Source organism: Python bivittatus, unplaced genomic scaffold (genome assembly GCF_059951505.1).
Source record: "Python bivittatus isolate LINGU-HERP-01145 unplaced genomic scaffold, Pbiv_v1 ctg000120_np1212, whole genome shotgun sequence".
NCBI lineage: Eukaryota > Metazoa > Chordata > Lepidosauria > Squamata > Pythonidae > Python > Python bivittatus.
Genome location: NW_028277037.1, coordinates 4176400 through 4203504, shown reverse-complemented (window position 1 = coordinate 4203504; position 27105 = coordinate 4176400). Strand labels below are relative to the sequence as shown.

At 40.4% G+C, this 27105-nt stretch overlaps 1 protein-coding gene and 1 pseudogene across 2 annotated transcripts in view; one reads left to right on the top strand and one right to left on the bottom strand.

Annotated features, from left to right (window-relative positions):
* Positions 1-12456, bottom strand: part of RASSF8 (Ras association domain family member 8) — an 87331-nt gene extending 74875 nt beyond the window's left edge. The window contains exon 1 of one of the 2 annotated variants that reach the window (XM_007423318.4): positions 11981-12456. The gene's annotated coding sequence lies outside the window, so the exon portion shown is untranslated. Of the gene's footprint in view, positions 1-11530; positions 11741-11980 lie in introns of those variants that run through there. The other variant, XM_025163480.2, reaches the window with a different exon arrangement.
* A 6565-nt stretch (positions 12457-19021) lies between these two features.
* Positions 19022-22244, top strand: LOC103065296 (protein mago nashi homolog pseudogene; annotated as a pseudogene).
* The last annotated feature ends 4861 nt before the right edge of the window (positions 22245-27105 follow it).

The following is a 27105-nucleotide window of genomic DNA, read 5'->3' as shown; positions in this document are numbered from 1 at the left end:
CGTGATTTAATTTATAAAGAGCAACACATTGTTTTTATCCTTTTCATACCTCCCCACTTCCTAAGTACTTTAAAACACACCTGATTTTTCTTAGCAACCAAACTTTCAGAAATTATAAATTCCTCTTTCATTTTTTTTCCTCTGGTAAATTAATCTCTGAAATTCATTAAAGGAGACCTTAACATTCTTAACGTTGTTAAACATGTAACAACTTTTTTGAAGCACCAGTTTTCATCGAGTGACTGCATCTGAACAAAAGAGAGTTTGCTTTTTTACACGCATAATCCCTCCAAATACTGCTGAACAATGACTAATACTATAATCCTCTCTATCAGGGAGGTGGGCAACCTTTCCACAGCCACATTTGCTGCAGTGTTGTGGCCAAGCGTTCCACTGGATAGAGTCCTGACCTTCAAGTGGGTTGGGCCAACAAGAAAATAAACAAAGCCACCCCCATATATCCATGGACCTCACTCCATTCAAAAGTATTAAACACTGCGAAAAGTGACTTTTGAAAGAGAGCAGAAGGGCCATTTATAATAAATTGCAATGGTAAATTTCAGCTGTGCAGACAGGAGATGGCTGAGAAGGGGCAAAATAGCAGTTGGGGGCTGCACGGTTACAGGCAAAGAACAATCTCACCAAACTAATCACAATCCAGTAGGGCAGAAAATCGTGTTTTTCTTTAGACATCTTTCTCAAAACAAGCGAAGATTTTTCTTCTCCTTCATGCTAACCTTATTCAGCCAGTCTATATAATTGCAGATGTGTTTTCATTGAAACCCTGTAAATTTATGGAAAAATAATCTGTTTTCAGTAAGCAGATCTGGACTGAGCTTTAAAAGAGGGAAACCTCATAATGAAATTTCTACTAGATTAAATATTCATAGCACTAAAAATAAAATCCAGTCATCCTCACTCTCCCACACACTTCTGAAGTAAATATTTTATGCTTGTACAACAGTTGGGGAGGTCACTGCTGATTTCTGCCAAAACGCAACAGTTTGAGATGGCAGATTGTTACTGAGGTGCGACCTAATTCTGGAATATTTTATCTGTACAAACCTGAGCATCTTTCACGTAGCAAACCTACTTCAAACTCCCCCCACCCTTAATGTACAGAGTTCTCCTGCACCAACAAGAGGGGGAAATTTTGCTGTCATTTAGATATTGGAGCACCGCTCTCCATTTAAATGGGACTGGGTGGTTGATGGGGCATCTGGAGCTGCCAGCACTGTCTCTGTAAGCAATACCAAAGCACCAAGATTGAACTGACGAAATTCACTGGCAAAATGACCAAATCTTCAGCAACAAGGAGTTTGCATAATAAATAAGAAAATACCGATGGAAATAGAACACAAAGCCTTTGTGAGGTGTCTTGTCCCTTACCCCACCAAAATGTGGTTACAGCTCTTTCAGGGAGACATTCAAAGACCTCCTTTGGCTGGTGATCTGAAGCCCTCCCAAATGGTTACTTCACCCTGTAAAGTAACAAAAACTGCCAAGGAGAGGAACTCATAGCTAACTTTCTCTTTTGCTTATCGTCATAATTTCAGCTACAAATCTGAGATGTGAGGGCATAGCCAAGGAAATTGTTCTGGATAGCAAGACAGCAGATCTTAATTAAGAGATGCAAGTCCCAAGCATTTTCTTCAAAATAATTTCAGAATTTAGACTGTCCTTGATTTAAACTGGTTCAAAGAACAATCCTTTTACTCCTTCAGACCAAGGAAAAAGGAAATCTCCCTCTGAGTTCTGACTCAGAAAAGTAAATTGGATTTCAATCCTACTTGCTTAATCTGTAGGAAGTTCCCCAATCCTGTACTTCTCTGACACCAGAATGGATAAAAGGGCAGATTTGGAAGTAATAGTCTGGCAATCCAGTGGATGTTTCTCATCTGGACAATACTAAACTCAGCTTCAGGAGACAGCTTCAAACACTTAGGATTCAATGGAGTGTCCTAGAAGGGGTGTCATTCAAGGAAATACCCATAACACACAAGAGATGGGAAATTCCATTCCCCTTACTGCCAGATGAACCCAGATCTTTAAAACTGTTGGGATGCTCCATGAGGGATGCCTATCTCTTGAAAACTTCTCAATGTAGCTTACATGGTCTGTCAGCAAGGATTTCCTTGGGTCATTCCAGAAGCTAAGCAGGGTCAACCCTGGCTTGTATTTGGAGGGAGGATTACCTGAACATTCCAAGGTTGTGGGCTAGATTAGAAAGCTGAAAAAGAACATGGAAGAAGGCAATGCAAATCACTTTTGTGTGTTATTTGAGTGTGTATGTGTGTGTGCACACACACACATTCTCTTAACACAGAAAGTAACATTTGCTATAAAATAAGAGACAGATTGCAAACATCTTTACTAAAAGAAGGCATACGGATACGCTAAGGTGGAAGAGGCTTAATTACTGTGTATTGTTAAAACCACTTTCTGTGTTCTGCCATGATGCCACACTCCAAGTATGACAAGAAGAGAAACAGGCAGAGATTACACAAATGTGTCTGGCTGCTCCAAGTTTATGGGTCAAAGAAGATTGTTTGGTGCAATTTGAAGATAAATTGGAATGCAGCAACAGAAAAGGAGAGACAATATTCATATATACACATATGTATACAAAGGTCTATTGCAACTTTGTAAGATCTTTCTCGTCAAACATATAGATATCTACAATGCAATTTCACTAGGGAAGCTTTTATTGTATAATACAGTCCACTCTTATTACAGAGGATAAAAAAATCATAGGTTTTAATACATAACATTGCATCTACGGTGTCTAGACATGACACTGGAAACAGCACCTAAAAACATTTTATACTGCTATTAAATATGCTTATCCCAAGGACAGTAACTCTCTTCCTTCAAACTTTCTAACTAATTCAAAGTTTCTAACTAATCAGCAGAACACATTTGCAAAATTCTACACGTACAGGCTGAAAACCTAAAGATAATGACACACCAAGACAAACATTAGCCAGCTGAAGGGGTGGCTGAGTGACAGCTCCAAAAATAGGCAAGTAGAAATCATGCAAGAAAAAGGTTATTTAAAAGGGGATGCAGAGAATGCAGTGAGAAGAGGACGGAGGGAAAGAAAGCAGCACGCTATGCTGGGGACACTCAGAATCTCCTAAGAAAATAAAAGAGGATCTTCACATCTCAGTCTTAATCTCGCTCCACCCACCAATTATGCACCAAGGTCTTAAACGTCTCATTTCCCAATCTGCTCAACCAACCATTTCTTAGGAGTCTGGAAAGTCAGTGCCAAAATGGCTGCCACAGTTGATCTTCATTAGTGTGTGATGACACCATGGCAGTTTGATTCAGGAGAAGGCAGTCTTTCGAGACAGCCTGAATCCTGATTCCTTGCAATTTTTTAACATGATGGTACAAACTTCAATGGTATGAACAACAACTGGGAGTCAGTGCAAATTTTTCATGGCTTATAAATCTGCTAGTTTCTGAAGTACAGAACACATTTCCATAGAAACTCTTTTGCCTCACCATGGAGTGTTACCAACTTCATCACTCCATCTTACAGGAATATGATCCATGGAGTGAGCTTAGCATATACAATTGCTACTATAAAGCTCTCTGCATGACATGTTGACTTTGAAAGAACAGTGATTCATGTCATTTACTATATATGAACTGGTGATTTATTAGTTAACGGCATACTTGTACACATGGAAGCACCTAAGTTGGCCTTGGCTGTTCTCAGAAATTAAGCAGGGCCAACCTGGTTAGTAGTTGGATGGGATACTGCCTGAGAATTTCAGGGCTATGTTGGCTAAACTGAGAAGTCAACGAATGTTTTAGATAAAGACAGTAGCAAACTGAAAGAGTATATTCGCAAGACCCATTTAAGCCAGTCCAAGTTTGGAAGCAAAGAAAAAAGGGAACATGGATAAATCAAGCTGGTTGCCCAAAGTGTGTAGGACTGCATTTTTCTCAAATGTTTCCCAGCACTAAAAGTTCCCCAAAGAAGAGTCTACCTGCCTTTTTAGCAATCCAAAAAGAATTGGCTTCCATCACATGACTCCCGCTAGGTTCAAATCATTCATTTTCTCTACTTGTACATTCCCAGACATTCTTGAATCACAACTTTCATAAACTCTAGCCAACTGCAATGAATGAAGACAGTTGACCTTTAATAACTATATACCCCATATTGGAAAATACTGCATTAACTGAAACTATATGCCAAGTAGCATTCTTACTCAATTACCTCTCCCTTGTTCACAGCACTGGAACTTGTGCACAACCCGAGGTGTTAATCTTATACTACCATACAAGGTGTTTTTAATGAACATACGATTTCTAATGTTGTAAGAACATTTGCAATGCAAATCAGAGACAAATTAAATCAAAAATATGTTATTTCAAAAATATATACGGAACAGTTCCAATATTATAAGTTGTATCCTAATTGAGTGAGTTCAGCTCTTGGTGTGAACGCATCTATGCAGTTTTCTTCACAGTTTGTTACTGTCTTCTTCTGGAATGTTCATTGACTTCTCAATTTAATCATGATACCCCAGAAATTTTCAGGCAGTCTCCCATCCAGCTATTAATCAGGTTGGCCCTGCTTAACTTCTGAGACAGGCCAAGGTCAAGTTACGTGTTGCCACGTGTGTAATTATGTCGTTAACTAATGAACCACTAGTTCATATATAATAAATGACATGAACCACTGTTCTTTCAAAGTCAACATGCAATATAGAATGAATAAAAGCAACTGAGCTTTAAGGGGTGTTTTAAAAATTACTGGAGTAATGCATAGGCTTTCATCATTTTAAAGTAATATACACTACTACATACCATTTTTCTTTCCTCTGTTATACCAAATAGCACAAATTCTTGTTATTCACTAGCACCAATACCAATTTCTGTATAAAATCAGCAATTAAAAAAAAAAAAAGCAATCACATGCAAGTTGCAACTTTCTCTTAGGATCTTTCATAGGTTGCCATAAACCTACAGCGACTGATAAGAATAAAACATATACATGCAAAATACAAAATATAATATTGTATATTAGAAAATAAAATTATACATTAAATATAATTAATGCGCATAGTTTTTTCAAGTGTGTTCCCCTAGCAAAAACCTTTTTGGCCCAAGCTTATAAATCTAAAGACTAAATGAACCCACTGGCACAAGCCACTTTATTTTGAGGGTAACTGAATAAACCTTAAAATATGTAGGGCATGAAAGACAAATCAGGAACAACAAAAGAGACTGTATTCATGAAAGAAGAGACAGTTTTAACTTTGGGTGAGGGTTTATTATTAACAAATTCTGTGTACACAGGTAGTTTAAACTCCCAGATTACGAGTGTACAGTACAACCTTCTGGGCACCATTTAAATGTGTTGGACCACAATGTCTATCTCCATCCAACATGGAAATTATAGTGTAAGATAACTGGAGGATACAAAGATGGAAAAAGCTGCCCTAGTTTAATTTTCTAGGGTGTTAATATGGCAAGGCTTTATTTGATCCAAATGCTGTCATGGAACTCCTGAATATTTAAGAAACACCCACTTTTAAGAATTTATCTGCAAATCAGTGAGAGTGGTCACACTATTTTTACAAGGTTAAGATATAGGAGCTTCACTGGCTGCAAAAGAATTACATGCATTTTCAAGAAGAAACAGAATACTTTCCTAAATTCTTCCAAAATGTATTTGCCTTTCCATAAAAGCCAGAAGAATCCTCAGCACGAATTCAGGTCATCCCAAATAGAAACCTGGCTAATGTAGATTTAAGAGCCTCATAAAATTTCACTGAACAGTACATCTCTATCCTTGAAAAAACAAAACATACGTAAGAAAACAGGCACCTCAGACTACTGAGGAATTTGAAACCATTAGCTAGATGAAAAGATTTTTAGAAGAAAAACTTCTAAATGGGAAAAAAATTCCTAGGGCTACCAATATTTAGAGGACAGTTTATAAGCAGTGGAAGAAAACTCCAGGAATGTAAGCTGAATACACACAAAAGATGCAGATTCTGTTTCTTGAAAGAATGCTAGATAAACATACCATTACTTTTCATATTTGTGTTGGAACAACATAAAATTGTAAAATATTCATTGTTCTGCATGCAAGCAGTTCAAGAAGAAATAAACTGTAATACCCCAGAAACTGGGAACTGAAAGGTTTGTCTTAATAGAATGCAGCCATTCTAAATTACGGTGCAGTAGCTCCCGCTAAAAAATAAAATTAGTTTAAGAACTCAACTACTGAGGTGGTCCTGAGGCCAGGGATTCGTTTCCAGATGTTACAGCTTCTTAGCCTTGACTGGATGCTATCAGGAGTTTTTCTAGCACAGGGCTTTAGCAGCTAGATGGCCTAGATCAATGAAACTAAAGCCTCTTTCTTCTTGCCATGCAGCTTTCTTCCCCAGTCTTCCTGTCAAGTCTGCACCACTGAGAAATCAGTGACCGCTGAGCAACATGTGTGATCACACAACACTGAATATAAGGACAAGGATGCCCAGCAAAATGGTTTGTCTAATAACCCTGGATTGTAGAAAGTACTACAAATCCCTTTGATAGGGCTAATCCTCTTTTTGAATGCATTATACAAACAAACAGGAGAAACTGATTTTAAAAGTTGCAATTCGATTACAGTGATGATGTCTCTTTGTTTTATGCATCCCTCCCTTTTCCCTTCTCTGGCTTTACAGAATACTTGGCATTCTGAAGTCCATTTGAAGTATTTAGAGCATATAGTATTAGCAATCTTTGATGATTATGTCCCATCAAGTCATTGTCAACTCTTAGCGACCACACAGATTTTCTCCATGATGATCTGTCCCTAACCTGATCTTTCAGGGCTTCCAGTGCACTCATCACCACTGTGAGTCCATCCCCCTTGCTGCTGGTCATCCTCCTCTTCTCTTTCCTTCCATCTTTCTCAGCATTAGAGCCTTTTTCAGAAAGCTGGGTCTTCGCATTTTGTGTCCGAAGTAGGATAATTTGAGCCTGGTCATTTGTGCTTCGAGTGAGACTTCTGGGTTGGTTTGTTCGATGATCCATTTGTTTGTTTTCTTGGCTGTCCATGGTCTCCCCAGGAGTCTTCTCAATACCAAGTTCAAAGGTGTCAATATTCTTCTTACCTTGCATCTTCAAAGTCCAATTAGCAAACTTTACATGGCCATATAACACAGGCCAGTATGCGGTATCCCTATACTGAGGAATTGAAAGAATTATGGGCTGCTAAAACACTTGGCAAGTTTGTGGCTCAGGTGAGATTTGAAACAAGCATACTCAACTCACAGCTTGCATTCTTAAATCTCTCTGCTATGAAAACTCTCCCAAACGCTGTTTTGTGCAAGCCTTAAAAATGTCATTCTAGAGAATGTCCAACTACCTTGGTTACATTTATGACAGAGTAGACAAAAATTATTTGGGAACAGGAACTATAGGTGTAAAGAGATCATAGGCACCATTCACAAGCCAAAGTTCAACTAAAGAATTACATACCATATCAGTTCCATTCTCGTTCCCTCCACAATAAATGCATCAGGTTCTGCCCTTTTCCAGCTCCAGCAAACAGACTGTATAACCAACTAGGCAGAGCAGAGTGCTGACATAAATGAACTTAGGCACAACAAACTTTGTCAAATTGGGTTGACAAAGAGATAAGAATATAGCAAATTGATAATGAGGAAATTTAAGTCCCACTTCACCATTTTTTAAACTTTAAAGGATATGACAATATTTTTAATCAACAGAAGAGAGGTTCACAAATAGATATTTTAGTACTGGCCTTCACTTCTACATATGCTTACTTATGAGTAAATCTTTTGGACTTCCTTCCAAGTAACATGATTAGAATTATACTCATGCATCTCTAGGTCTAGATATCAAGGTCCCCAGCTTTAAGTAAATCTCTATTACAACCCCATAAATATTATAGTTACCTGTGAAATCCAACTCCACTCAAAAAAATATTGAGGGCTGGATTTCAGTGACACATGTATATGCACAAGAGCAGAGAAGCACGATCCACTCACAATCCATAAAAAAGCCAGAAGAATTAGGCAAGGGTTGAACACTAGTTTTTTGGTGGTGCTGCACTGTTAAAAAATTATTTCAGCCTCCAAGGGCCATGAGGCTCATGTCTGGTGCTATGGTAACATTGCCAGAAATGGATTTTGGGCCCTTTGGGGGGTGGCTGGAGGGTTTAAAGTTTCATAATAGATGAATTCAGCTGAACACATCTATTTTGAACCTCTGAAGTTGCAAAACAAAAACAAAAATCTTCCCTAATGTTGCTCCAAATTGACAGCTTTTCTGCTTATTTAAACAGGATGATTCAAAGGTATTCTGAAAGCTGTAGGTGGCCATGGGCTGCAGTTTGCCTAGCCATGCTTTAAGATAAGCAATTGCTATGCCCCCCTTTCAGTCCCTGAAAAGGACATATGCAGATTGAGAGAATCCCATTAAAACTGAAAAGTTCCTTTAGGGTGAAGAATGGGGGAGAGAAATGCACTGATAAACAGAGCAGAACAATTAGGGGTAAGTTAATCAACAAATAGCATGACAACAGCCCTGATCTGGAGATACCATCAAACTGAGAATTGCCATAGTAGTTACAACCCCCCCCAAAAAGCCCACTTGACAACTCCCCTACCAAAACTATTGAAACAAGTTTTTTGAGCATTTCCAGCTACTATATTTAAAAGAGGGATGAAATATTCTTTTAGATACGCTCAATCTCCATAACCTTTCAATGGTTTTAAATTGTCACATTTCTATTTGTTTGCTGGGGCCAAGACCAAGTTAAGATTGTCTCTTCCAAGTAACTGTGTCCCATTCATTTACAACTTCAACTCTAATCTTATTTGGAAAAAAAAGTCCATAAGGACATTTAAAGGAGCTTTTAAAACCGTATTTCAGGATCCAGCTGTCTACTCAGCATTCCCTTAACTTTACCTAAGAACTCGCAAAGAAAACATGAAGATACTAGCTACTGTATATTTATTGTTTCTAAGATCTGCTATTGAGGTATGCTTCTGCTGAATAAATAAATGGTTTTATCCATTTATAGTTCAATTCAATATTCATTAACCTGATAATAATCTGGATCACAAGGTATTTTTCAGCCAATGAATAGACATGGGTGGCTGAAGACCTCAACACCAGAGATGAATTTAAGGTTCTGATGCATCCTATCCACTATGTTCAAGAATTATAGTCCACCTAGACAAGCCTCAAGACTAGCAAGTTATTTGAAAGAGACTTTGTAGCTGCAAGTTACAAGTTTACATGAGTATGTGTGTCTACACATCAGAAAGCTTTTTGAATGGCCTCCAAGTTTAGAAGATGTTCAGTGTTAGGATGTGCAAACAAAAGTCCCACATAGAAATTTAGGATGTTATTAGTTAAGATAAGGAAGGAAGGAAGGAAGGAAGGAAGGAAGGAAGGTCTGGTGTAGCCCTAACAGAAGGATATTAGCTTAGCCATCTATATTTAACCACAATTCAATGTCTTACATGTTTAAGCATGATTCCTGAAATCCATCCGCTAAGTAGCTCTTGCAACAGTTGCAATGCACAATACAGGGAAGTACTCCAAGTGTGTTGAAGAGTAATAAAATATATTTTTGAAGCCCGGTGAATATAAGCTCCCAGCTATTATTCTGCTCTTCACAGATTGCTATCTTGGCAGGTGAGAGAAAAAGAGATCTCTCGTCTTCCATAATAATTTTGAATACATCTTTCACTACAGAGAAGGGCCAATTTTCTGTTTCTAGAAACACAAGCTGACAACTTTACAAAATACTTTCTGCCTAATTTTCTGTTTGTGTCCACTCATATTGTTTCAGAATACTACCTTTCAGCGTATATGCACATGCATTCAATCCAATCCATGCAGGAAAAAAAATCAGACTAGCCTCAGAAGTTGCTATGGAAGCCCTATAGAAATACACTTACATTCACCTTTAGGCATGCCCAAACTCAAGGGCTGGAGGGCTCTTGCAGAGAACCGTTGTGCCAAATGTCCTAATCTAATAAGGTCTAAGGGCAGAACCACTTCCATGCATCAGTGTCCACAATGCATCAGAAGCAGTATTAGAAATCAGATGCTCATCTACTCTCTTAAGACCTATTCAGATGTAATGTACTTCATAGCTGTAAACTTATCTGCATTCCTATAGTATCAAAAAATTACATATTCCTACCTATAGAGTACTGGAAAATTTGCATCTCCTCATAGCCAAAGGCTATACCCTTATATTGTTGGGGCAATTCTTCTTTGGCTCTAAAGAGAGATTGAAATAATTCTCAATTTCAAATTCTTAATGAAGGAGTGGAATTCCAAGCGATGTCCCTTTGCCAATGCAGATACATTTATACAGTAAATGCAATACAATCAGATTCATCAGCCGTGAGGATATTTTTCCAACCCTTCCCCCCCCCCCCCAAAAAAACCACCCACTGTATATTCTTTTCATAAAATTTCTGGCTCAGCAATTCAAAAATTACAAGGAATGGTTACACAATGTAAATACAGCAACTAACAAGTTTGGCTTTTAAGGACTTGTTTTCCAGTGATTGTCCCTAGCAAAGCAAGTAAGGAGAGAAATATGATAACCACTGATTATAAAATTATCTGATGCAATGAAAACTTCCTAATGAACATCTTCCTTATAACCAATAGTAACCTACATCAATCATCCTGAAACAAGGAAAAATTACTTTGAAAAATTACACATGCACATTTTCCCCATCTACAAAATATACTTTCCTAATGTGGAATATTGAGTATCTCAGTCCTTTCTCTTTGGAAACCAAGCAGTCACAGTATTCTCCCTGCATTTTCATAGCACTGTATGCTCTTAATTTTAATTGGTCCTGACACCACCTATGCACGGTTCAGAGCCCAAACCGCAAAAGCAGATTTCGCAACTGAGACGCACATGTTTTTGTCAGGAAGGCAGTAACTTTCCAGCCACTTTCTTTGCCCCTCTTCCCACCGTGATGACATTTCCTATGCTACCCAAGTGTAATCCTATAGGGCATTTCCAAAACTGTGACTCTGCTGACTGCATTTTGATTTATAAACATCCCTCAAATCCACGAGCAACATACCCTCCTCAGAGAAGCAGGCAGTTCTGCTGGTCACGTCAACCTGACATCCTCCAGAGTGAAAAAACGTGCATCACAGCAGAGGATTAGAAGCACAGAAACCCACACAAACTTTGAACTGCAATCAGTGAGTCACAGAAAGAGTCTTTTCGGCTGTTCCGAAACATCAGATCCACCCTCTACTATCAACATTTGCTTCCACCATCATATCCTATGCATGCTTACTCAGAACTTAGTCCTAGAATACTCAACACCGTTACCGAAAAGTATGCATAGGTCTGCAGTCCAGTTTTTTTTTTTTTCAACTAAATGGGGGTGGGGGGAGAGAGGAAGGTGGAGAATTAATAAACCATCCACTCCGCAGAGGTGGAATTGGGAGCTATCAAGTTATTTTAGATACATGAAATGAAGACATAAATTACATTCAGGATTGTCCCGTTCAGGAAACGCCACCTTGTCTCCTTCAGCACCCTTGAGAGCTTAAGTTGCCTTGCCAATCGGTCTCGGTTCCACGCCGACAGACGAGCCTGAGTCCCACCGAATTTACAGCCCTCGTTTCTGAGTAACCTTAAACCGGATCCGAATGCAAAGCAGAGGTTTTTCCTGCCTCTTTTTTCCCCCTCCTGTCTGAGGGGGACGAGAGGGAAAGGCTCGATGGCTAAGAGACACCCAAAGGGAAAATGGGAGGAGAGGCAAGGAAAAGGAGGAAGGTCCAGAGGGGGAAAGGCAGGAACGAAGCAGAAAAGGGGGCGAGAAAGGAATTGGCCAAAGGGGGAAAGGAGGAAGGGGGAAAGAGCAGATTCCAGGAAAAGGGGGCCGGAGAGGAGGAAGGCAGAGACGGGAGGAGGTCGAGCTCCGAAGTTTCTCCTTACCGCTTCGCCAGGGCAAAACCCGCCGAGCCGAGGAAGGAAGCGGCCGCGCCGGAGGCTCCCACCGCCGGACACCCGCGGTGGCGGGCTTCCCTCCGCCTGGCGAGCCCAAGCTGGGCTCCCCGCCTCCCGCCGGGCAGGAGCGGCTCAAGCGCCCCCTCCTCGGAGCCAGGGGGGCGCAGGAGGAGAGCCCCCGGCCGGCTCCTCTGCGGCGCTCCCCGAAGTTCTCTGGCTCGGCGCGGCGGCTGCGGAGAGCCGCTGAGGTGGCCGCCGCCGCAGCCGCAGCAGCAACAGCAGAGCCCACGGGGCGGCTTCTGCCGAGGGCGCCGGAGTTCGGGGCGGGGAGGCGGGCGGGCTTTCGCCCCGCGCTGACCCTCCGGCGGCGGGGCTCGGGCGGGCAGCTCCTCCCTCCGCTCTCTGCGCCTCGCCAGCCGGCTTGCCTTGGCTCGCTGGCTGGCGCGCCCGTCCTGCTGCGCTCGGGTTACAGCCGCCGCCGCGCGCGCCCCGCCTCCGCTGCTCCCGGTTCTGCCGCGCGGGCGCGCCTGCGCCCGCCCTCTCCTTCCCTCTCCCCCGGGAGGCACCGCGTAACCGGGCTGGGACACCCCCGCAGCCCTTAAAGCGGCCACGGAGGGGGGGCGGTGCGCGCGTGCAGGCACGGGGCGCCGAGAACGTTGAGCTTGCGAAGGCCAAGGGGTCGTGCGCGTGGACGCCTTAGGCGCGGGGCGTTTGCTGGACGGGATTTTCGTTCACCGTTTCTTGGTTTGGGGGATTTCTATTCCGCCTTTCCTCCAGACCATAAGGCGGAGATTTCTCTCCACTTCGCTCCCCATCCCCGTCGCTACCTTGGGCAGATAGATGGAGCTGTGTGCGCTTGGATCACAGTTCACCTCTAGTGAACTTTCTTCCATAGCTGGCGGTGAACTTAATCTGGATCTCCCCAGGAGTTTAATTGCTGGTTCATAACCAAGGCTGTTTCTACACCTGCTCAGTGAAAGGACCTATTTCTCTAGATTTGTACGTTGAGCCATTAGCCAACCAATTTTCCAATGCAGCGAGTGGCGGCTGCTCTGCTTTGCGAAACCGAAACCGAAACTAAACAGAGAATAGGTCCTGATTGCGATCTGGAGACTTCTGAGAAACCCGGGGCTATAGACTAACCTCGAAAGGGTTCCCTCCTCCAAAAAAGTCTTGAAAGTAGCATTGGCGATCTGTTCTGTTCTATTGCCTGAAAACGACATGGGTGAAGTCACTAAATGTGAGCTTTGAGAGTATTCTTAAAAAAAAAAAAAAGAAATTTTAAAACTGATCAAGCTTAGCATATTGTATAAACCAGTGTTTTCAACCTTGCCAACTTTAAAGATGTGTGACTTCAACTCCCAGAATTCCCCAGCCAGCTATTCCCAGGAATTCTGGGAGTTGAAGTCCACACATTTTAAAGTTGCCACAGTTAAAAAAAACACTGGTATAAACTCATCTTAACCCTGTTGTTTGAACACTGCCTGAGAAAGGTAGTTGCAGTTGGAAACCAAGCCTTTGATTGCTCCTCATGAGACTGCTTAAGCCTAGATCACCCATCCTTGCATCTTATTTCAGTTCCATTCAAACTTTCAGTTTCAATTCCAATGAAATGTTGGAATGGAGCCAAACTGATCCTTAGGAAAACTGAGGTAACTATCTTATGGGATAATCCTGGGAGGGTAGCTACCCCATAGATCCACCCAGCTGCTCCTGGACTGGTAGGATCCTTCTCTCCATTGGAAGGCAGAGTGAATATGTGTTTCCCCTTTTGTTAGATTTCTTCCTGTAGTAAAATGGAGTGTTCATCCTGTTGCCAGTTTTGAATAAAATCCAGCTTCCAGCCCAACAGGTTTGAGCCTGTTTCATCTTCTGCAAAAAGTTTTGGGCTAGCCAGAATCATAACCAGCCTTTCAAACAAGCTCTTGGTGTCCCTTGGATTGTACATTTACAATAAATATTTATTTATTAAATGCATAAGGATGCCCAACTCCACTGCAACTCTGGGCAGCATATGGTGTTAAAACAACTCAAAAATGCAAACTAAAGAACAGGCGTTTTGGGGGGAAACCCCACAAGCTCTAAAAAGAGCCATATAACATGCAAGGGGCCTGTACCCACTTTAGCCCAAGGCCTGTGGCTTATACATTTATAATAAAAAGAACTGTAACTTTTTAAGTTTCCTGTACAGGCTTTGAGAATGAACATGCAAGAAAAGCAATCACTCCGGTTCCAAATGTGGGTTGATCCTCCATCTGGATATATGCTGAAACTTAAAATTATCTGTGGTGGACAAAAAAGCCAATTTGTATTGCCTGAATATCTAAGTAGGCATTCAGAGGCAAATCACTGGCAGAGATCCTTATTCCACGATTCCATGGATCATCTGGAAAATCTGAGGCTTAAGAGTTCTGCATTGTAATTCTGGTGTGGGGAATCTTTTCATGAATGGGGGCACAAGTAACATTTTTGAGGTTGAGAATTAGGCAGTGTTACACACTTTGCCACAAGGGGGGCTTTGTTTTCTCTTGCTTATTTGCAGGGGCAGGATATTGGCTTTTTCCTTAGCTTTTTAAATTATATTAAGTCTATTTTATACCTTATGCTATGGGTCTCCGATGTAGTGGGAATCTCAGTCACCTTGATTAGCAATTTAAGTGTTCAAGGTCCAAAACTAGAGAATTATGGAATGTGTGTGGCCTTGAAGTCAGTTGCTTGCTTCAGTGGTGTTTGATGATATAATGCAGTGTTTCTCAACCTTAGCAACTTTAAGATACATTTACTTCAAGTCCCAGAATTCTCCAGCCAGCCATGCTGGCTGGGGAATTCTGGGAGTTGAAGTCCACGTATCTTTAAATTGCTACGGTTGAGAAACACTGATTTAATGTATTGATATAATTATGGATCTAAATATGTACCAGGTCAGTGTTCTGCCCACTTCTGCCCCATAAATTTGGAGGGAGGTGAAAAGAAAGAGGTATATATTTTTAAACAGTTAGACTGTGGTGCTGTGCCCAATGGGAGTGTGTATACTGAATCAACTGTTGTGGTTTACAAACTATAGTTTATGGTGCTGCTTCTTGTGTGAAACAAGCCAATTGTAGTTAATTCAGCACATATGACCTTGTAACCTGATAGTTTTACATGAAAGCTAACGTAGCTGTGTTATGTCTTTCATTGCATACTTTTATTTTATTTTATTTTATTTTATTTTTGGGGGGGGTCTACATCCAACCACCTACCCTCAAAACCTACAGGGCTATCCACACATCACCACCATGTCTTCGGTGGCCTTAGAAACTGCTGCTGCTGCTGATTTTATAATAAAGTTCAGTTCCCAGTCAAGAAAACTCCTTGTCCTCACAACAAACCATGATTAAATTAAGTACAAGGTGAATCCAGCCATAGAAAACTAGCACGGCAAGGAGTGTACCAGCTTTTTAACTTGAGTCTGTCTTACATGAAAGAATCCCCCTTTGCAGATTCTGCTCTTAATCCTTAATGCTTCTGGTGTAAGTTGTTTCCAGCAACAAGTACGTGCAGTTGTCAAGGAAGAGAAATCAGCTGCACAGCTGATTTTTTTCTAGATGAAGAAGGCACTTTCAAGAATGACACTGCAGCAGGACCTCCTATGTTCAGAACTTATCTTAAGTTGATAGCACTGACTCTGCCTGGAAATGTCAACGCAGGTTCCAACCGAGGATTGCTAGGAGAAAAGATAGCAGCTGAATTTAAGTGACTAAGAAAGAAGCCAGAAGCTGTTAAGACTGAGCAGGCTTATTTGGGAACAATTCCTCCTAAAACCCATATAGCTTGACCAAGGTCACTGAACATGTTCGTATGATGTGCTAAGCCAATTTGGGTCTCATCCTGGGTAAGGTTTGGCACTTTGAATTGGGCACCACATGTCACAGAAAGCCGTAGGCCAGTGCAGTAGGCCGCTACCCAACTTCAGTCACTTGACCTTTCTTAAGAAAGCACATTTTGAAATGAAAACGTCACCATGGCCATATCGGAATTACAGACACTCAAGGTAGGGTTCAGAGTGGCTGAACTTTCTCTGATCTTTGTATGAGCCCCCAATTGCCCATATGAGGGGTGGAGGAAAAATCCATAACAGAATAAACATTAGTTGGAAAGGCCCAAGTTTTGTGGTCATTTCTGTCACTTACCATTTCTCTCCCCAGAAGTCCAAACCTCCATAGCCGCCAAGAATCTCACTATCAGCCCAAGCCAAAACCAAACAAGCCATCTTCTCCCTGGGCTTGCAAGTCTGACTTCATTTTACCATTTCATGTTGTACAGACTGCCCCAGATCGAAAAGGAGCTCCTCTGGGATAACAGGTTGTATAAATGCTGCTAACTGTGGTTTATTCAGACCAAAGCTAAACAAATTATGGCTTAGCAGGATGTGTGAACCATCCGCAGAATTGGAAATACTTTGGAAACACAGAGCAAGTTGAGGATATCCAGGTCAGGGGATAAAAGAAGACATCCCAAATGCATCGATGTATGGGACATTTATGAACACTAAAATTTCCATGCATAGGTCCTACTGACTCCTCCATAGCATTAAAAAAGAACAAGTGCCCTTCTGCAATTTGGAGTCTGCACATATGAGAACAAATTCTGAAATAAATTATGCTAGGTTACATATTTTGTACAATTTAGCAGGTCCATTTCATCTGCCATTAGTCCAGGTTTTATTCTCTTAGTGCTGAATTCTTTCCTAATCTCTTTCACCTTTTAGACTGGAACTCACTGACCAGGTTTATGGACCATACTCAGCTATAATGTGAGTTTCTTTGTTTGGTCGGTATGTTGTTATTTATTCAGGAAATCATGGCTTAAAGCAATGAATTTGCATATCACAAAAACAAAAATAGGATTTATTTATTTGGAATGACACGCTTTGCACTGGCATAGTGTGTTCTGTGAACATACCATCATGTTTATGTTCAATTTGATGTACAAACAGCCAATTCTCTTTTATTCAGTTGTGTGAATCCAGTCGTTTGAGAGTAACATTAATTGTTGATAGACTTCCATGGATGACTTATCTCAAAACAATTCCTAGATAATGGCTTGGTGCAAATGCTAGGTTATAATATGACTTCTTTGGTTATGGCTTGCTTTTGCCACATGGATCCAGTTATTAGGCCTTTTAAATGATGATGGATGGCTTATGTGTGTGAACCGAGCTAAATAGTTTAATCAGCAAGCCATGGTTATACAAACCATAGTTTAGGATAATGCATAAAGCATAGCCATAGAATTGTCATTCCAAGATATTATCACATTCAGCTATAAATAAGAGACGTACAGTACAAACTATATTATGAATCTGCTGCAAGGTATATATATCAAGAGTGTTAAATCTGATTATAAGAATATATTTCTGTAAGGATTTATTATCCATCATCTGCTCATTAAAAATTTTCTGTTTTCCTTCTGCTCCTTCAGAGACTTCAGGTACTGATTGTTCAAAAACAAAAATGAAATAATAATTTCACAGGAAAAAAACCCAATACCCACAGTCTATATGTCAGCAAATGCATTTGGCCAGGAAATTTAGATCCACCTGTCTGTGTAAACATTATAAATTAGCAAGTCAATGTCCATTAATATCATGAGACAATAATTTTCATCTCATCTAAAAATGATTGCAAGTTTTGTAATTAATTTAAATGGAAATCATGGTCTGCTGTGTATGAACCACACAGATACTTTGAGGTCGTCTTGTGCAAGTCAACCCCCACCCCCCAGAAAGCAAAATCAGTCGTTTTTCTACAGCTTGCTCTTAAATACAGAACAATTGGGTTTCACTTTAGTTTCTGTATCCTGTGGTGTTTTGAGGACATATAGCTGATTTTTGCCTGACATTTGCAGCTTGCCAGTTGGAAGTACAAGAGGGCAAGATTTGCATATTCAACAATAAGCTAATCTTCTGATTTGTTCACCTGCCATGCTTTCCTGCAGTGGAACAAACTGGATGACTCTTTCAGGATAATTGGGTTGTTTGATGGCTAGAAAAATTAGAGCTCTTAAAAGAAATTCAGTACACTTTCCACTTTCCACCCTAATCTGCATTGTGTGCAAAATTAACCCTATTTGTTTTATGGAATAGACAGTTTTTTGTGTAGGGTTGTAAAATCTGGGTCCTTAGAATGAAAAGCATGGAAGCAGAGAATTAGAAATATGTATTTTTTAGAGCAGTAGTCTAAGGTTTTATCTTCAGCATAATTCATGTGACTCTCCCTGCCCAGCTTAATTATTTTATTTTTTCAATCTACTTTTACTTATCACTGAAGTCAAATAAGATAATTCTCTTTAAAAGTGAACTTGAGTGGTCAAATGTCTATCCCAGTGTTTCTCAACCTTAGCAACTTTAAGATGGGTGGACTTCAGCTCCCAGAATTCCCCAGCCAGCACTGGCTAGGGAATTCTGAGAGTTGAAGTCCACCCATCTTAAAGTTGCCAAATAGAAAAACACTGCGCTATCTGATTGAAAGTGAAACTAATGGTTACCTCAGAAAAAAGTGTTATCTGAAAAATTACAATGTATTGACCCTCTTTGATAGAATGCAGTCCTTGCCTCTGCAGATGCTGAGACCCTATGGCAAGATGGACTACAAGCATGCCACAGCACACATTTGGCACTAACCTTTGCAACCAAACTCAGCCAAATTACTTCCATTTTGAAGACTGCAGATATCTTCAGACCAACAAGATAGCGTTGACCATTTACACGACAATACAGTATGCCATGATCTTAATAATAATAATAACAACAACAACATTAATAACTTAATTAATACAGAATGTTGTATTCTGGCTCCATGCCCCAAAATACTGTACCTGAGATTCCTCAATGACATATTTATTTTCTGGACATGCGGACAAGAGGCTCTAGCAATTATTACAGGTTTAATAATTTCCATCTCTTCATTAACCTGAGTCTGGACTAGTCTATGTTAACCTTCTAAACAGCGCAGAGAATGCTGGCTTCCCAGCGGGCGCTCTTTGATCATGGTGAGTGATTTCTATTTGCACTATTATGTTGGACACAAGAGCAAGTTTGACTATCAGTTTCTTAAGTTTAAGTTCCATCCCAACAGTAAACTGAGATATGCAAAAACCAGCAGTTACTATATGAAAATGATGATGTAATCAGAAAAAAATCTGCGTCCATAAGAGTGTGATGGAAGAATGAAACAGGATAATGGATAACAGTAAAATTACAAAGGAAGATGTTGCACTGTGGCCTCTACCAGGTAAGGTTGGTCAGCAGAAGCTTGAAATTATGACTGGGGATGAACATATCTCTTTGACAACATCAAACATTGGTTCTTCTATTTTTGTGAATTAATCCCAGGATCCAGAAGGTCTAAGAGTATTTTTATTCTTGTCCAGGACCTCAAGTGTCTAGTCTTCAACCTCACTGGATTAGTCTTCATTACATTTAAGATTAAACCAATTTACATTGTGTTAAATTGGTATAGTAGTACTTTTTTGGGTGGGTTTCCTTTCATTCCTTATCTTTCTTCCATAAATTTAACAAACATTAAAGCTTTTTTTTTTCTTTTTAAAAAATAGACAGTATTGTGAACGGACATAAAAGCACTGGCTTATATATGAAATATGCAGACTCTGCGCAGGTTTGCGTAATACCAGCCTGCATCCTATTAATAAATAACTTTATTGTGGTCATTAACTAGCACAACCTGCATCCTGAACACACTACAAAATCCACTGTTTGTGATCAGCCTTTACAATACAGCTACATCTGTTCAAACATCTCTGACAGAGATACACAACTAAGGGATTTAAATCAAGCACTTCTCAATCTATAATACCCATGCAGTACAGTTAAAAACAGATTGACTGGACTACACTGATTCCCAGGAACAATCTACTATAAGAAAGTCACACACTTCTCACCTACAGCTGCAAGCTAAGCCACCTCCAATGTAGCATAGATAATCTATCCACTATCTTGGAAACGTAATTCCGCTTGCACAGGCCATTATCTCTGCAAAAGAATAACTTGGGTGCAAATGAGAAATGGCAAAATCCAAAACTCAGTGGAGGAACATTTCAAGTCTCCAAGATGTTCTCTGTTCTAAGGAATAATGTCACGCAAAACAGTTGGGCTAGAACTCATGAGGAGATTTAATATAATTTTCCATAAATTAAAGAGAGACAAGGATTTCTTATCACTGCAGCTATGCGATGCAACAATGCCTGTATCATACCTAGCTACTGCTTTATTTGTAGTCACTAGAAGCAATTCATCTTGTATCTCTTACCATTTCTTCCTCTCTTTCTCTCCCTCCCCAAAGCAGCCATAGAGGTATCTAATACTCCTTTTGTGGGCCAATGCTTGATGCATCTAAAGAAATGGATGGTGATCTACCAAAGCTTTGGCAGTAAGAACCTTGGCAATTATGAAGGGACCATAGGACAATTGTTTCTGCTGCAAAGGAACAGGGCCACCCTATGGAAAACTGTCAGCGTGTTAAAATAATTATTGGCATTATCTGTAAACAAAGGGTTTCATTGCCCTGAAAAATTACTGTTTCATCTGATCATTCCAAACGCAGAATCTTACTGTGGAGGGCTTTGAACAATTGCCCCCATTCCTCTTTCCCTGAAAAAGATCCTTCACGTAATTGGGCAATTTCTTTACCCGGTGCTTACTTACTTGCAAGAATTATGATATCTATCTTTTCTCCACAAGCTGCTTTTTCATGTGCTGGTTGTGGGACAAAAATGCATTCCTCTGTGGTGAAAATTGAGAATGTCACCATCGGTTTGTTTGCAGCTGATTGGAAACACATTATATATGCCGTTGCATCTGGCCCACCGCTGCCTGTTTGAGTACTTCCCCATGACAAAAAATATTGAGTGCTATTAGCACAGCAGGGCAGAACAATCTGATCTTTGCTTAATCCTGTGTGAATACCTTCTGTTGCAGTTGCCAACATTACATGGAACTATTTCAACCACACCAATGAGAGGTGGGAGAGAGAAACAATTCCCCCCCCCCTTTGATGTTCCTGGCATGTTGAAAAAAATGTGCCCTGAAGGTATGCTGAGTGTAGGCTGGAATGAATTTACATTCTCAGTAGTAATCATACTACCAGCATCTATGTTTTCCTTATGTCATTGTTACCATGTTTCAGATGCCAAGTTAAATGTGTCCTGTCCTCTTGAGCTTTTAATGACGTTTGACTGCTTCTGTGACATCTCTATTCCTCTTATAAATTGGTTGATAGATTTAAAGGCTTTGTTTGACAGCTCTTCTCATTATTTATCACTTTTGTTTTTGCTTTTATCTCCCTTCTTGTTGGTTTATTATTAATATGTTTGCTTGAATTCATGCCTTGTCCTTGAAGCCTCTTTAAGAGTGCAAAATAGAATCTCCATAAAGAAGTAAATGAAATTATCAGGATCTTACAGAAAAGAAAAAACCTTGGATCAAATTTCTTCCACAGTTGATGCCTCCTGGGAATACAGATGTCCAAATTATTGTATCTCACTTTGTGGCTACTATCATTTTGTTAAATGGTAAGAAGTATGTTTCACCATTTAATGCACAAGGATATATATTAGTATGGAAATTTATGATCATGCATAAGTCACAGTTAGCATTTTTGGAGTGGGAGAAGATTTCAGTATTGGCTTAAGGATGCAAAACTGTGGAACATCTTTCTGAGTTATGCCAAATTTTCTTCTTTATTTTAGGGAAGCTAGGCTTTTCCACTCTCTTATTTATATATTTTCCACTCCCTTATTTAAATATGTTGTACCCATTATGGCAATGTCTTCATGTTTTCCACTTCAAGAAATTGCCCTGATGTTTATAGTTATACACCTGAAATTCAGTCACATGGTCAGTGGGCATTTGGGGAGTTCTAAAAAGGGTCCAGAGAAAGATAGCACACGCTTACTCTTCAGAAGTGATTCCTAACCTGTGTGCTTTCCAGATGTGTGGATTTCAATTCCCAGAATTCCTCAGCCAAGCATGGCCATTGTTGAGAATCCTGGCAGATGAGGTCCACACTTCTGGAAGTTGCCAAGGTTGTGGTTTATTGCTGTACATTTATAAGATTCAACCTTTAGTTCAAAGGTTCCTTGCTTGAATATTTGTACAACTAGTTCTACTTCTGTTGTGTTCCTCCTAGATCAGTCCCGTCTAGATGAAGGGATGCTACCAGTCACCAAAGACAGCAAAATATCTTTTAGATGAATTAATAACTAGATGATGATATAGATTCTATACAATTTAGAATAATTTCCTATGCAGGTCAAACTTTCCTGTACTTGGAAGGGTAGAAAGTTGTGGGCATGTTAGAATCCTAAGTTAAGACAATTGGTTACATTTCTGATGAAGCAGAAAATAGATAATACTAGAAAACCTGTGACCCACTGGGTCATCATTTCAGAGATATTTCCTTACTTAAACAGAGAAAGAGAATGACCAAGGGCAAAAAAGCAGTGGGAGTGTGAGCGACTTGCGACTTGCTGCTGGCTTCCTCATTGACTTTGCTTGTGAGAAGCCAGCAGGGAGCATCAGAAATCTTTCTTCCTTCTTCCCTTCCCCCCTCCTCCCCCTCCCCCTTCCCTCCCCCTCCCCTCCCCCTCCTTGGCTGACCAGCAGAACTGCCTGCCACTTTGCTGGGGGGAGATCGAACAAAGGGAGCCATGGACTGTGAGGAAAACTGCACCCCCATTCCCCATTCTGGCATGTCCCCAAGGGCCCCCTCCCTTGAGGGAGGAAGAGGGCTCACCCACTGACCACCAGTGCCTCCAGCCAGTCCTACCTCACCAGCAAGCATTCAAGTCACTCCTTCATCCTTCCCTCAACACCCACCACTGTTAAGAGATTTCAGATTTCTGCCTTGTTTCCAAAGCAGCCAATTGCCACTTGCCCAACACACCTTGCCACCAGCTAATTAAGCACAGGGGACACAGGGAGGCAGTAAAGAGGTTGGGGATACACCCATGATGATCATGTGACCTAGGCTGACTGTGGCGGCATGGCAGCACAGCAGTGCTAAAGCAGCCACAAATTTCCCAAATTTCAATCCCACAGGAGTCATGGGTCCCAGATTTCAGACACATTCTGTAAGTTAGCCCATTTGAGGTACCTTGGTTCAAAAACTGTTGCCCTATGACACACTGTTTTGCCCAGTTGAAGTTTACAGACACAAGAGTTTTAGTAGTATACAGATTCAGGAGAGAGACTGAAATCCAGTTTAGAGCCTGCTGCACTCCAGATCCAATTCTCATGGTTCATCCTTTTTAACCATATACCTTTATGTAATTACCCAGAATACAGAGAGAAGTGATATACTTGCTTGGATCAATGACGTAAGTACAATATTATGGAAAAACTATCAAGATCTCCATTTTTTAAAAAAAATGGGAAGATGGAATTAAAAATGGAAGGGGAAATGGGGGAAGAAAGTAGTCCATTGATATTTTGTAGTAATAAGATCTGCATTATCAGAGTTTTAATGCAATCAGATACTTCTCCAGAGAGATCTATACAAATATAGCTGCTTCTAACAACAACAACAACAAGAAGAAGAAGTAATGGTGAGGAGATGATGGCATAAGTTTCACATATGTGAACCCTGATAGATCACCTGAAGGAGAAAGGTACACTTTTGATCTTCTAGTGTGGGACTGAACATGCACCAGCTCTTTCTCAGAAGAGGGAGAAGGAGAAAGACAGGAAAAAGAGAGATTAGTTGCTTCAGTCAGAGATATGGTAAAAGTTAAGTAAAGTACTTGGTTCAATTATGTTGATTGTTGGGGCATCTTCTTAAACCTTCTAGTGAGTTTGTCAGGAGGATAAGATGGAGCCAGGGAAACTAAACTCTGCACAGTGCTTTGAACTATGTAGAGGAAAGGTGAGATTAGTAGCATCAGTGGCACCAGCAGGAATAATAACATTTCTGAGCTGAAGTCCATGTGACTGTGGGAATAGCTTTAACTGGAGGCTTATCTTTTAAAAAAGAACATCTTTATTAGGAAATTGCATTTAGATAGCCTAAATGCCTAATCTAGCTGTATTCTACAGTAAAAGAATGGAAGGCCATGTTATCTGCTCTACCACATGGAGTTTAACATGGTATCTGTTCCATTGCAGAGGAATATATTTTGGGGAAACAAATGGTAGGAAGTAGAGGTGATGAACCCTGAGAATATCAGTCTGATCAAACAGAACCAGTGTCAAACATAATGTCAAAGAGGGAATGTAAAGAGGGGAATCCTTATACTAACTTTGACTAATTTATTCCCTAGAGGCCAAAGGTTGAGAAGGTCAATGCCTATCTTCCAACTGCATTGGGATGCTTTAGGGCCTGGACAGGAAGAAAGAGTTGCACCCAAGCAAGCTGGAGTTGCTGTTTTGGTTCTATGCTGGCTTCAGTGTTGTCTCTTGAAGGTGGCATTTCACCTGAGAAAGTTGGTCTATGCCCAGTGGATTCATGGCTAGGACTGGATGGGCAGGAAGAGGCAATTTCAAATCTTGGCTTTAACCTATAAAGCCTTATATGGCTTGGTGCTGAGGCACCTACAGGGTCATCTCCTTCAGCAAGAACCACCTGTCTGATATGAGGAACTCAGGAAAAACTGTTAGTCCCCTGCTCCCAAGAGGCTGAGGGAAAATTCTTATCCATAGTGCCTTCCTTGTGGTAGAATAGTTCACCATCCAAGATCAGGCTTGCTCAGACCTTGTCATCCTTTTAGAGGCTGTAAAAATTGACCTCTTGTTTATGTGTCCCTCCCTCCCTCCCTCCCTTCCTTCCTTCCTTCCTTCCTCCCTCCCATCCATCCATCCATCCATCCATCCATCCATCCATTTATCCATCCATCCTCTGAGACTTGTCTGGAACCTAATTGGTATTACTTTATTGTAGTATACATTTTCTAAAACAATATGGGATTTTACAAAAAAAAAAAAAAAAGGTCAACATTAACATCAATGTGAAGCATTGGGTAACCTATGCTGCTAATACGCTAGCTTTTGGAGATAGGTTATTAATTTCATGTTGTTGTCTTGCAAGATGGAGATAAAGGTACCACCTGGCTCAGGGGAAGTTGGAGGTTGTTGCTTCACATCTTCCTTCCAGGCGTATGTGGGCCATGGTGGGAGTTGCATCCAACTCATCTGGAGAGAATTAAGTTAGAGGAAGGCTGTTCTACATAAATGTTGAAATGAGGACAACTCAATTTCCACGCACTTTGGCTGTAATATGCACCTTTGATAAGTTAAAAATAAAAATCACAATATTCATTCCTGCAAAATCCATTTTAGGGCTGCACCCTGTGTAACCCTTCTTCTGCAAGTAACGTCATGTTTGGAAAGGATTTTCACAGGAAACAAATGCAAGAGGCAGGCAGCTTGCAAACCAAATGCTTTCTGATTCTGGTCCCCAAACCACACTATGAGCACATCTGTAACAGATTTAAAACTGCTGGCTCATATTTGCTCCTCCCTGTGGTCCCTTTTAAGCAAGGATATGAAAAATTAAACTCTTAGCAGACTCATGCAAAACTAAATGGTTCTCCTAAGAAATACATTCTTTTTCCCCTCTACAAAGCACTACCTATAATGTCTTATATTGCTGAAAAGAAGGGAGAAGGGGAAAAAAAGAAATGTGTTCTAATTTTCCTACAGCTTGTAACATTTCCCAAACTATACAGCATATTGCTTTCTCTTGAACCAAAGCCTCCCTGACAGTCCTTGGGTTAGAAACACAAACATTTTAATAGCTTTTCAATCATGTAATGGCAAAAGGTAAGTCTATGGCTACTCCACCCTGCTTCTAGAATATGTCTTATATTTATTATATCTTATAACTTTCAGCCCTAACCCTTTTCCAGAGAGGAAAAAAAGAGTGCTTAAATGATACATCAAAATCAGGTAAAAGTCTTGTGATCAGCCAGAAGATTTTTTCAAAGGGGAGAGAAGGCGGGTGGAGGAATCTTGCTTATTGTAATCATCTATCTAAACCTTGTATACGGAGAGAAAACTAGCATCTGCTATTGGAAGACATATGGAGCTTGAGACCCCTTTGCTAAGTTAGTTCCCTCTAAATCTGTTGAAGTCAGTCTTTGTGTTACTCCAACAATGTCTGGGTGATGCTAAAAAATCCTATTAATCTCTAGTGAGGAAGTGATCTCAGTTCCATCCAGTACATTTGGTTGGAAAAGGCTATTTTACAGTAATTACACCTGATTCCATAATAGACCATCACTTGAAGCAATTTTATTTTGCTCTCCTATATTTAATGAAGCGTATCACTTGCCAGCATCACAGAATTTTTTCACTAAAGACTGAAGATAAAGGCTTCTGCTTGCAACTAGTTCTGTGGAGAAAAAAATCCCCTGCATTTTTTCCAACCGATTCTCATGTCATTTGTATTTGCCGTGTTTTTTGAAAAGGGAACAAAAGTATGATGGATTTTCTCTTGGGTGGAGAAGGGTGTCCTTCCATTTATTTATTTAGTAATGAGGAATCGGGGATGTGTGTCAATATCCTGTCTTTCATTGTTCAATCAACTCTGCAAGGGATCTGTGGTCTCCCTCCATCTGAAGGAGAGACCTCTTGATAGCATCTCTGCCACTGGTGGTGGTGTTTTTCCAGATCAGAAAGCGAAGGACAACCCCAAAGCTTCCATACAATGGAAATTTATTTAACAAAAAATGTTATCACTGGTAGTAGCATCTTCCACTACCTTCCACAATAAAGTAGGCTCAAAAATACCACCAACAGAAATTGAGAAGACATTCTCAAACACCTTGAGAATCCGTTAAAAAACCATGAGCCTCTTTCACAAGGCAAAAACCACTTAAAGAAATTACAAAGCACAACTCAGTGTCATGTTACTATAAAATGTCTTATGTTTTCCTTGGCTGTTTGTTATCCCAACCCAACTCACTCTCCAAAGTTACTAACAATGGCAGCAAAGAAAGAAAAATGGAAAGGGGAAAAGGCAGACATTTCATTCTGACCAATCCACGTAGGAGCTCTCCATCAAGATCTTCCACAAAGGTAAATCAAGATATCACAAGGATTTTGCCCGTTCTTCATTTGA